The sequence below is a fragment of the Acomys russatus genome, chromosome X (genome assembly GCF_903995435.1).
Source record: "Acomys russatus chromosome X, mAcoRus1.1, whole genome shotgun sequence".
NCBI classification, from domain to species: Eukaryota; Metazoa; Chordata; class Mammalia; order Rodentia; family Muridae; genus Acomys; species Acomys russatus.
Window position 1 is genome coordinate 110,433,646 of NC_067169.1, and position 9,903 is coordinate 110,443,548.

The 9,903-nt window shown below is 38.3% G+C and overlaps 1 pseudogene; it reads left to right on the top strand.

Annotated features, from left to right (window-relative positions):
- Positions 1 to 3,610: 3,610 nt before the first annotated feature.
- LOC127185469 (carbonic anhydrase 14-like) lies at positions 3,611 to 4,540 on the top strand (annotated as a pseudogene).
- The last annotated feature ends 5,363 nt before the right edge of the window (positions 4,541 to 9,903 follow it).

A 9,903-nucleotide genomic window follows, 5' to 3' on the forward strand; every position in this document is an offset into this window, starting at 1 on the left:
GATCTTTATGCTTTTTAATCTAGTCATTTCAGTGAATGTATTCATAGTTATCTCATTGTGGTCATGATTTGCATTATTCAAATGAGTAATGATAGTGAATATTGTCTTTTGTCCTTATTGACTATTCTTCTATAGTCCTGGAAGAAATGTCTATTCAAACTATTTGATTTCATTTATGTGGGCTATTGTTTTTATTGCTTAGGGATAAGTAAGCATTATTCATTCTGAATATAAGTCCCTTACCATATACATATGATTTGTACATACTTTCTTTAATTGTGTAGATTTCCTTTCCATTTTCTTTTCTTTTTTTTTAAATTTTTTTTATTAATTTATTCTTGTTACATCTCAATGTTTATCCCATCCCTTGTATCCTCCCATTCCTTCACCCCCATTTTCCCATTATTCCCCTCCCCTATGACTGTTCCTGAGGGGGATTTCCTCCCACTGTATATTCTCATAGGGTATCAAGTCTCTTCTTGGCTACCTGCTGTCCTTCCTCTGAGTGCCACCAGGTCTCCCCCTTCAGGGGACATGGTCAAATGTGAGGCACCATAGTACGTGAGAAAGTCATATCACACTCTCCACTCAACTGTGGAGAATATTCTGACCATTGGCTAGATCTGGGAAGGGGTTTAAAGTTTACCTCCTGTATTGTCCTTGACTGGTGCCTTAGTTTGAGCGGGACCCCTAGGCCCAAATCTGCCTATCATATTGTTCTACTTGTAGGTTTCTAGGACCCTCTGTATCCTTTTATTTTGCTATTCTCCCATGCGTCTCTCATTTAGAGTCCCAATAGGATGCCTTCCCCTCTGTCCCAGTTTCCTGGTAAGTGAAGGCTTTCGTGGGACATGCCCCTTGGGCTAGTATGCAGGTATAAGTGAGTATATACCATTTGATTTTTTCTGCTTCTGTTTTAACTCACTCATTATGATCATTTCTAGCTCAATCCATTTATCCACAAATTTCGGGAATTCCTTGTTTTTAATCCTTTCCATTTTCTTTTCATGAATTTTGGGGCATGAAAGTGTTTTTCCAATTGTGATAATTTTATTCACTTCCATATTTAATGTCATATTTTAGAAACTTCATACTGGAGTTTTAAAAATTATTCACTATGGAGAAATAGCCAATATGCTGGAATTCACAAAGCAGTTGCATACTTAGTGCATAGTAGTTGTGACAGCAATCACAAGACCTGCACAAGATCAATACCACTATGGATGGGAGAGGGCCTCATGAGTTGCTACTGGTAACTCACAGCTGCCTGCTGTGGGAGGGAGAGTCAGTTCTCCTCAGGAATTTAGATCCTGAGAGGCTGCCCAAGGTCCTAGAAGATGTTCTACACTCATGCATCTTCTTGCAGCATTAAGTGGACTCAGGGAGTTTCATTTTTCTCTTCTTTCTTTCTTTCTTTCTTTCTTTCTTTCTTTCTTTCTTTCTTTCTTTCCTTTACGTGCATAAAATTGAAAGGAAAAAGTGGTAGGGGCCTATGGGAAAAGTTAGGGGTAAGGATATAGGGAGTTTATTTGGCCAAAACAAATCATATACATGCTTTAAGTTCTCAAACACAAACAAATAGTTTATGCCCAGGCACAGTTGAGGTTAGTGTGTTTGTGTGTTTGTATGTGTGTGTGTGTGTGTTACAAACAAGTTACCCAACACTATTTTTTGTGTGGTCTCTTCACTTTTTGCTAAAAAAACCACAACTCTACATGGTTTTTGCCACCACTGATCAAAATCACTTGACTTGGATGTATTTGTTTCCTAGTCTCAATTATATCACACTGATCAATACTATTCTTTTAGTACACTGCCTTGATTACATCAGCTTTGTTCAATGGTGGCAAAATAACTTACATGAACACATTGAGTTTTCAAACAAATTATTTATGCCTAGGCTTCTTATAAGAAGTCTAAAGTTCTTTAATCCAGAGACATTAAATAGGTTAGAGGAAAAAGTGGGGAAGAGCCTGGAACACATTGGCACAGGAGAGAACTTCCTGAACAGAACACCAACGGCCCAGGCCTTAAGGTCAACCATTAATAAATGGGACCTCATAAGGCTGAGAAGCTTCTGTAAGGCAGGAGACACTGTCAACAGAACAAAGAGACAGCCTACAGACTGGGAAAAGATTTTCACCAACCCTACATGTGACAAAGGTCTAATATCCAAAATACATAAAGAACTCAAGAAATAAAATGCCACCAAACCAAATAACCCAATTGAGAAATAAGGCTCGGAACTCAACAGAGAATTCTCAACAGAGGAATATCAAATGGCCTAGAAACACTTAAAGAAATGTTCAACCTCCTTAGTCATCAGGGAAATGCAAATCAAAACGACACTGAGATTCCATCTTACACCCATCAGAATGGTTAAGATCAAAAATTCAACTGACACCACATGCTGGCGAGGATGTGGAGAGAGAGAGGGACACTCCTTCATTACTGGTGGGAATGCAAACTGGTAAAACCACTTTGGAAATCTATCTGGCGCTTTCTCAGAAAAATGGGAATAAGGCTTCCTCAAGAGCCAGCTATTTCACTCCTTGGAATATTCCCAGAAAATGCTCCACCACACAACAGGGACACATGCTCACCATGTTCATAGCAGCCTTATTCATAATAGCCAGAACCTGGAAACAACCTAAGTGTCCCTCAATAGAAGAATAGATAACGAAACTGTGGTACATTTACACTATGGAATACTACTCAGCTATTAAACACAAGGAATTCCATAAATTTGTGGACAAATGGATTGAACTAGAAATGATCATACTGAGTGAATTAACCCAGAAGCAAAAAGGGTCAAATGGTATATATTCACTTATATCAGGACACTAACCCAAGAAACATGTCCCATGAAAGTCTTCACTTACTAGGAAAGTAGGTCAGAGGGGAGGACATCCTATTGGGACTTTAGGTGAGAAAATCATGGGAGAATGGGGAAATAGAAGGATCAAAAGGGTCCTAGAAACCTACAAGAAGAACATTATGATGAGCAGATCTGGGCCCAGGGGTCCTGCTCAAACTATGGCACCAGCCAACGGCAATACGTGCAGTAAACTTTGAACCCCTACCCAGATCTAGCCAATGGACAGGACATTCTCCACAATTGAGTGGAGAGTGGGGACTGGCTTTCACACGAACTCTGGTGCCCCATATTTGACCACCTCCCCTTGATGGGGAGGCCTGGTGACACTCAGAGGAAGGATAGCAGGCCACCAAGAAGAGACTTGTTACCCTATGAGCACATACAGAAGAAGGAGGTCCCCCTCAGTCACAGATATAGGGGAGGGGAGTAGGGGGAAAGTGGGAGAGAGGGAGGAATGGGAGGATACAAGGGACAGGCTAACAATTGAGGTGCAATATGAATAAATTAATAAAATATTAAAATTTTTAAAAAAGAAAAAAAGAATTCTAAAGTTCAATAAAAAGAAGAGTTTACTCCACTTGAGTTCTGTTGGGCCACTCTGCATGCCTAATCCAGTATTGAAGGAGCTGCTTGCCTGCAGCCCGGACACCACCCCCTTCCTCACTTACACTGGTTCAGATCCACCTTAAAAGCACGAGGCAACTGTGAAGTTGCTGGCCAGTGACTTGAATCATGGGTGCAGATGGGGGTTACCACTTGACATATGAAGGCCACATAGTCAGGACCATTGGCCAGTCCCCCATCTATAGCAAGACAGTGTTATATTTGATCCCAATCTGCCTGCTGTACAGCCCCACAGATATGATCAGCCTGGTGTTAAGCCTTTGGATCTAAGCAATTATGGCCATGTAGCTTTCTCTGCTCCCAACCCTGTACCTGAGTGGACTGCCCTGAAAATGCACAGGGTCCAGCTCCACCTGCACCTGGGTAAGAAAGGATACAGGTCACCAATGAAGCCACAGCTGCAGAGCTCCATCTGTTCCATTATGATTCAGAGTCCTTTGGCAGCTTGACTGAGGCTGTTAAGATGCCACAGGGCCTGGCTGTTCAGGTATCTTGATTGAAGTGGGTGAGACTGAGAGTCCAACTTATTATGGCATTCTGAGTCATTTGCATGAAATAAGACATAAAGATAAGAAGAACTCAGTGCCTCCCTTCAATGTGAGAGATCTGTTCCCCCCAACAGTTTTTCAGCTACAGTGGCTCAATCATAACTCCCCGCTTCTACCAGAGTGTTCTCCGGACAGTCTTCAACAGAAGTGCCCAGATTTCCATGGGACAGTCACAAAGCTCCAGGGGACATTGTTCTCTACAGATGAGAAGCCATCTGAGGCCCTTGTACAGAACTATAGAGTCCCTCAGACTCTCAAGCATAGGACCATCTTTTCTTCTTTCATTGAAGTGGGATCATTGTATACCACAGGACAGATGCTGGCTCTAGGTGTGGGAATCTTTGCTAGATGTTTCTGCCTCCTGCTGGCTGTTTATTCCATTGCCTCCCACTACACACACCACAGAAGCAAAGATCCGCTTCCTCAAGGAAAAGCAGAGCCTCTAGCCTTTCAAAGCTATAGACCAGGAGATCCCTGTTTCAATCTTTAGTTATGAAGCAGCTCAGGAGATGCTCTGACATTCCTCACTTCGCACCATCGTGCTCCTTCCCCTACATACACTTCATAATTTTTTTCTCCAGGAAAAAGGGCTGCTGCTGGGATTTTAATTATCTTTTGCTCAATATATGTTTGAAAATTGAAGTTGTTGACCTTAAAAATACTTCCAAAGTTTCAGGTTCTGAGATTTAAGTATATACAGAAATAATACACTTTGAGTTAATTTTCATGTGTGATTCAAACAAGTTACCCAACATTTCATGTTCATTTTGGCAATGTCCATGTGTTTTATTTCCTCATGATCTCAGGATAAATTCTTACATTTTGATTCAAAAACAGCAGGTTGGATTTTCATTGAAATTGTATCCTGTCATGGCTCAATTTGGAGAATGTGATTGCTAGTTTTATATAGTCAATTAATTTTTATTCAGTCAAGCACCAACCAATATCACTGTTATTATTGTAGATGGGGTTAACATCTATAATTACTTTAGTTTATATAACATTACTTTGATAACATGGGCCTCAAGAGTAAAAACACATTTCCAGGTACTTGATAGGAATTCCTGCTTGAGTCTCTAAACTGTCTCCCCTGCCAAGGGAGATGATTATATGTAATAAATAAGCAAATGAAGTAAAGTCTTCATAAGGAAATTTTTCTCTTCTTTTCTTCCTCTTATTGGTTCTCATGTCACATGTTAAGTTGTTAACAATATGTACTCTTCTAGCGCAGAAGTATGGAATAACTTTGTATTTGATTATATTTCTTTCAACTATGACTTAATTTCCAGTGTATAACTCTTTTACTTCTTTAATTTGAAGCCTTTTATACTTTTTGATGCTACTATGAGTGAAATATTCCTTTTAAAAATTTATTAGCATTTGATAATTATACATAACAGAATATAAACGGGTTACTTTGTGGCATTTTCATACAAGCATGAAATGTATTTTTTTTATCATAGTCACCACCAATTACACTCTCCTGTTCCCGTTCTGCTCTAAAACTCATTAGACCATCAAAATAAATAAATCACGTAGAAAAGGATGAGGAAATTCATTAGGTCAAATAAATAAATGAATATAGAAGAGAGAAGAAGAAGAGAATCAATGGAATTGTTTCCTTAATTTTCTTTAGGATTATCCATTGATAGGGTATGAAATAGTATCATGTGGATTGGATCAAATAATTGTTAGGAATCCAACATAACTGCCTTTTATCTGTGAAGTTAGTGCCATGGATAATTATGTAATAATATTCAGTTAGTAAAATTATGATACTAATTGTACATGTTATGGGCACAGTGTAAAAATTCAATTCAATATGTAATTACCAAATAAGAAAAATTAGTATTTTCTTTTTTAAAATAATTTTTTATTAATTTATTCATATTAAATCTCAATTGCTATCCCATCTCTTGTATCGTCCCTCCCGCTTTTACCCTATTCCCCTCCCCTATCACTGTGACTGAGGGGGGCCTCCTTTACTTCTGTATGATCATAGAGTATCAAGTCTTTTCTTGATAGCCTGTTATCCTTCCTCTTGGGATAGATGTGAGGACATCCTATTGGGACTCTAGGTGAGAAAAGTATGAGAGAATGGGGAAATTGAAGGATCCAGAGGGTCCTAGAAACCTACGAGAAGAACATCATGATGGGCGGATCTGGGCCCAGGGGTTCTGATAAACTATGTCATCAACCAAAGGTAATACGTGTAGGAAATATCGAAACCCTACCCAGATCTAGAAATGGACAGGACATTCTCCATACTTGAGTGGAGCATGGGGACTGACTTTCACATGAAAAATTAGTATTTTCATATCATTCAATATTTATTATTTATTTCTATGGGAAACTTTAAAACACCTAATATCTGATTATTTATCAAATATGTAATAAATTGTTTTGAACTATTGCCACATTGTTGCTTTTTCTATAGGAGAAAAAAAACTTAATTTCCTGTTGTATTTTTGTATCTCTTTTCCCTATCCTTCCTAGCCTCTAGTCATCTATATCCCAGTCTCTACTTCTCTAAAAACAACTTTAAAATGTCAGTATGCAAAGAAAATCTTCAGTGTTTTGTCTTCTATGGCTAAATTTTTTCAGTAATCATAATCTCTGACAGTTCCTTCTATTCTCCAGAATGACAGGATTTCTTTTTTATGAATGAATAATATGCCATCATGTATAATATTGTCCATATTCGCTGTCCCCACTCATCCACTTGACAGACACACCTCAGTTTACTCTTTATCATGTCAATGGTGAATTGTGCCTGCAGTAAACATAATTGTTGAGGGGTTTCTTTGAGACACCGATTTTATTTCTATGAATATATACCCAGTAGTGGGGTTAGTGATATGTATCATTAATATATATCAAATATATATAATGTATACCAGATATATATTTGAAGCTATAAATAATATTTCAGAAATAATATCTACTATTTAGCCATATACTTCTCTTTTTCTATAATAATATCTACTCTTATTAATATCATATTCTTAAGTTTGGTAGCCTTTGTATCACTTTAGAAATTTAGAGTTTATAGAAAACTGAACCTCTGTAGAGTTTATTCAGGTGATGTTCTACTTACTGACTTTGAACTTCGAAGTACTATTTAGTTAAACCTGGAAAACTTATTTAGTGCTCTTATCTAAGCGCGTGCGCGCGCGCGCACACACACACACACACAATATCTGGAATGCTAGTATGCTGGTAAATTTAATGATTATGTATTTGGAAAGGCCTTAAAATACATAAAGCTCAAATATTGGTCCAGTTGTTCTTTTCAGCTATTTTGCATTAAAGGGAGGACAGAGTTTGAATACTAGTTAATTCTTTTTTTGAAACTTTCAGAGTGAAAAGGCATTTGGCCTAAAAATATTCAGTTTGTACAATGGTGACATGACAGTTTTACGTATGTGAAGAGCTGAAGTTCTACTTTATTAATTCCAGAAACAAAAGATATTTCCCCGCTGCTAAACTCCAGAATGTCTTTTTCTCCATGACTGACTCTGTTTCAACCCATTTATCTTTGTGTGTATGCTTTATCCAAGCTTCAGTAGCATGCTGTGCAGCAGTGACAGGATATAAGTTAATACATATCCACAGCACAACAAGCTGAGCAATTGACTCGAAGAAGTAGAAACAAATGGTTTTAAGAATACACAGTTTTCAGACTGAAAAGTATATGCAACTATGTTAATATAGTGTAGTGAAAACAGATAAATCCTTAATTTAAGGAGGTTCAGGACTGCTTCTGAAACCAGAGGCCCATGGATTTCTAAGTCTGGTTGTTTTTGTCTCCCTATGATCAGCCTCCAACCAGAGTGCTTTGGGAGGCACAACAGGGTGTGTGATGATTGTGTGGATGTGCGTACACGCATGCATGCACACGTGTGCACTCATACATGTGAGTGTGAAATTTATGTGAAAGGATTTGGAAAAATATAAAAATTTGGTTGATGTTGGCTTATTTTGGTATTCTAGAGCTAAACATCCTGAATATTACATGCCCTCGAAAGACGTGTGATGGGAGACTTGCATCTATTTCATGAATGTACATAAAACAATGAGTTTTTCAGTAGCATGAACTGGACTTGCAGGGTTATGAAAAAAAGGAGGACAGGAAATTAGGAGAGGTGTATCTGAGAGAGTCAAAGGTGAATCTGATCAAAGTCTCAAAACTAAAACTCCACAACCAACCAACAACAACCCAACCATATGTCCACACAGAGGATTGGGATACAGCTCAGTAAGGTAGTGTTTGCCTAGCAGTCACCAAGCCTTAGCTCCAATCCTCAGCACCACACAGTAATGTCCTTATAGAGAATAGACACTGTGGCATATGCTTTTTGCCCTACCTAATCATGTGGCTGGGGGCAGATGGATCATTTTGCTCAAAAAAGTACCATGCAATCTTTCTCTCTCATCCCATATTACAGGAAACTTTTTGAGTGCACTGCTGCTTATAAGATTCTTAATAATTATAGGGGGAAGGTATACCTGAGGTAATAGAGAAATTGTGCATAGCAACCAAGTAATTTCATGGCAGGATACCTAGTTATTTTTCATTTCAGGGTAGATATATGCATCAGGCCATAACATGGTACCATCTTATGTGAATAGAGTTATGAAAAGCTATATTTATAAATATGATTGTGAATTTGGGTTATAGTATCCTAGCCACAACTCTAATTCTTTTTGGAACTAGAAATCACTATGTCTTATGGCACTACCATAGCCCATTTTATGTTTTGATATTAGCAAGTAATACTCTGCAATAATCAATATCTAAAATGTGGAGCTGGCTTTGAATAGAGGTTGAAAGAATTTTGAAAATATGGTAAACAATATATAGATTTCCTTGTTGAGATTGTTGGTAGAAAGCTAGATATTTCTGAAACATCCCAGTGAAGGAGGGTAACTTTCAATTTAATACACTAATATTGCACTTCAGCTTCTGAGGCTTTTAAGGCACTTTAAGATGAAATTCATTTGAACTGATTATCTGTTCCAAGTCTACCATCACTCATGTACAGAATGGTCATTATCGGCCTCCACTGATGGAAAGATAATCTTACTAGATATCCACCCTCTCCAGATACTTACTTGGGAAATGGATGCTTCAAAACCTGTACTGGAGCCCTCTTGAGGTCCCTAACAACTCCTGGTTGAAAGGAGAACTTGTCTTGCTTTCAAATAATGGCAATTAGCATGAAAAAAGTATAGTTTTCTTCTGCACATTTGATTCTAGGTGCTATACAGAGAAATGCATTCCCTGGGGTAAAAGGAGATCAGGTGCTATGCCAGAGAACATTAGTTTTTCAAAGGCTATGACCAGCCTTCAGTTCAGGAGATTCCCCTGAGTCAGTTTAAAGCCGTGCGAATTTATAACCACTACCTTGGGATTCCAGGACTGACTCAAAGCTTGAGGGCCACCCCTCCTTTTTGGTGCTAATAGGTGCTGTGGGAAGTAGGTCTCTGTAGTCAGTTTTGTATATCCTAGAAAATTTCAAAGTTGAGCAGCTTTCCTTACCTTGAGGATCTGCAGTATGAAATGGACTCAAGCACAGTTTTAAGCCAAGGAGGGAGACATACATCTTCAATACAACACAGGGACTGGATAGAAATCCTAAGCCTTGGCTGCACTGAAATTAGAAGCACTGGAGGTGAGCTCCAGCAATCTGGGTCTTTCTAAACCTCCCAAGCAATCCTGATGTGTGTGAAAGTCAGAGAAGCAACAGTGCTTTTGGTCTTTTGTTTCACCATAACATTTTTAAAAAAAATTCCTGAAGCATATGATAAGACCAATATTTTTGCCATGAAGAATGTGTAAATATATGTGCA